At 43.5% G+C, this 3,105-nt stretch overlaps 1 pseudogene; it reads right to left on the minus strand.

The window, feature by feature from the left end:
• Positions 962 to 1,932, minus strand: LOC102182765 (annotated as a pseudogene).

Here is a 3,105-nt window from a genome sequence, read left to right on the forward strand (position 1 = left end):
ACCACAAATTTCAATTCTCTGATGATCCCAAAGTCCCAAAGTCTGCTCAATCAAGTCCAACTCTGGCATCTGCTGCGCTCAAAGTCTGGATCCCAAAGTCTGCTCAGTTAAGCCCAACTCTTTGTGACCCCGTGGAATGTAGCATGCTAAGCTCCTCTGTCCATGGAATTCTCCAGGCAAGAATATTGGAGTGGGTAGCCATTCCCTTCTCCAGGGATTTCCCTGACCCAGGGATTAAACCAGGGTCTCTTGCATTTCAGGGGGATTCTTTACCGTCTGAGCCACTAGGAATTGTATGTAAGAGAAGAAGCCATTCCAAAGACTAAACTAGACAAAATAATTGCTTAAGCACTATAATAATATATAAAAGCAGTGTTCTGCAGTATGCCATAAAAATATTAGTTTTTTTAAATAAAATGTTATTTGAGATTAGTATGAAGATTCATCTTGAAAAATGTATCTGCAATGTCCAGAGCATCTCCAAAATCCAAGATATTTATGTTTGACAATGCTGCTGCTGCTGCTGCTACTAAGTCACTTCAGTCGTGTCCGATTCTGTGCAGTCCCATAGACAGCAGCCTGCCAGGCTCACCCATCCCTGCGATTCTCCAAGCAGGAACACTGGAGTGGGTTGCCATTTCCTTCTCCAATGCATGAAAGTGAAAAGTGAAAGTGAAGTCGCTCAGTCGTGTCCAACCCTCAGCGACCTCATGGAGTGCAGCCTTCCAGGCTCCTCCATCCATGGGATTTTCCAGGCAAGAGTACTGGAGTGGGGTGCCATTGCCTTCTCCGTTGACAATGCTAAGATGGACAAAAAAAAAAAAGTACCATATGGAAATAATACACTACCATTAAAAAGATTTTGATAATATTTCTATGATACTCAGGAGAATAATTTCATTGATGACCAGAGGAATACAAAATAAACAGACACCACTCATTAGTGGAAGAGAAATAATAATCACAGAATAATACTTTTCTTCTCCAAAAGTTTGTATAGAGCTTCTTTGACGTCTTTGTTTCTCAGAGAGTAAATCAAAGGATTCAACATGGGAGTGACCAGGGTGTAACACAAGGAGGCCACTTTACTGAGCTCAGGATATGTGTCAGGAGTGAGATACATAAAAAAGCCAGCACCATACAGTACACTCGCGACTCCCAGGTGGGAGCTGCAAGTGGAGAAGGCTTTCTGACGCCCCTTGGTGGACGGTATCTTTAGAACTGTGGACACAATATACAAATAAGAAACAATAATAACTCTGATGGTAGGGAAGGTAATGAGGCCAGATAAGGTGAAAGAAACCATTCTCAGGATGAAGAGGTCGGAACAAGATAGTCTCTGAAGTGGGCAAGTGTCACAGTAAAAATGGTCAATGGCCTGAGAAGCGCAAAAGGATAAAGTAAATGTCATGCTGGTCTGAAGAATTGAGCTGATACAGCCACAAAAATGGGAACCAGCCACCAACTGAACACAGAGACGTGTTGACATCTGGATAGTATAGAGGAGTGGATTTCAGATGGCAATGAAGCGGTCATAAGCCATGACTGCCAGGAGAAACCCCTCGGTCACAATGAAGAAGGTGAAGAGAAAGAGCTGGGTCAAACAGCCTGCAAATGAGATGGACTTGCTCTCAGACCAGAAGTTGATCATAGCTTTGGGTGCAATAACAGAAGAATAGAAGAGATCAATGAAGGAGAGGCTGCCTAGGAAGAAATACATTGGTGTGTTCAGCCATGGATCTTTCCTAATAATGACCATCATGCCAACATTCCCTAGAAGATCATAGTGTAGATAAGCAGAAATAGGAGGAAAAGGAGACTGTGGAGCTCTGGGCAGACCCTGAAGCCGACAAGAATGAAGTCAGTCACTTCTGAGTGGTTGCGTGTTTCCCTGTCGCTCATGGAAGAAACCTGCTGAGAGGTACAAGGCAAAATAAACGAACTCTTGACATTCATCCTAGTTACAAATAATCTCTTACAGTATTAGGAGTCATAACGCTACTCTATAATCATTATTTACTTTAACCTTCATGCAGTTCAGTTCAGTTGCTCAGTCATGTCTGACTCTTTGCAACACCATGAATCACAAATAGATTCATGCCAGGCCTCCCTATCCATCATCAACTCCTGGAGTTCACCCAAACTCATGTGCATCAAGTCAGTGATGCCATCCACCCATCTCATCCTCTGTCGTCTCCTTCTCGTCCTGCCCCCAGTCCCTCCCAGCATCAGAATCTTTTCCAGTGAGTCAACTCTTCGCATGAGGTGGCCAAAGTATGGGAGTTTCAGCTTTAGCATCAGTCCTTCCAATGAACACCCAGGACTGGTCTCCTTCAGAATGGACTGGTTGGATCTCCTTGCAGTCCAAGGGACTCTCAAGAGTCTTCTCCAACACTACAGTTCCAAAGCATCAATTCTTAGACACTCAGCTTTCTTCACAGTCCAACTCTCACATCCATACATGACCACTGGAAAAACCATAGCCTTGACTAGACAGACCTTAGTCAGCAAAGTAATGTCTCTGCTTTTCAATATGCTATCTAGGTTGGTCGTAACTTTCCTTCCAAGGAGTAAGTGTCTTTTAATTTCCCGGCTGCAGTCACCATCTGCAGTTATTTTGGAGCTCCCGAAAATAAAATCAGCCACTGTTTCCACTGTTTCCCCATCTATTTCCCATGAAGTGATGGGACCAGATGCCATGATCTTCGTTTTCTGAATGTTGAGCTTTAAGCCAACTTTTTCACTCTCCTCTTTCACTTTTATCCAGAGGCTTTTTAGCTCCTCTTCACTTTCTGCCATAAGGGTGGTGTCATCTGCATAGCTGAGGTTATTGAGATTTCTCGCAGCAATCTTGATTCCAGCTTGTGCTTTTTCCAGCCAAGCGTTTCTCATGATGTACTCTGCATAGAAGTTAAATAAGCAGGGTGACAATATACAGCCTTGACATACTCCTTTTCCTATTTGGAACCAGTCTGTTGTTCCATGTCCAGTTCTAACTGTTGCCTCCTGACCTGCATACAGACTTCTCAAGAGGCAGGTTAGGTGGTCTGGTATTCCCATCTCTTTCAGAATTTTCCACAGTTTATTGTGATCCAACAGTCAAAG

Source organism: Capra hircus, chromosome 5, assembly GCF_001704415.2.
Source record: "Capra hircus breed San Clemente chromosome 5, ASM170441v1, whole genome shotgun sequence".
In the NCBI taxonomy this organism is placed as follows: domain Eukaryota; kingdom Metazoa; phylum Chordata; class Mammalia; order Artiodactyla; family Bovidae; genus Capra; species Capra hircus.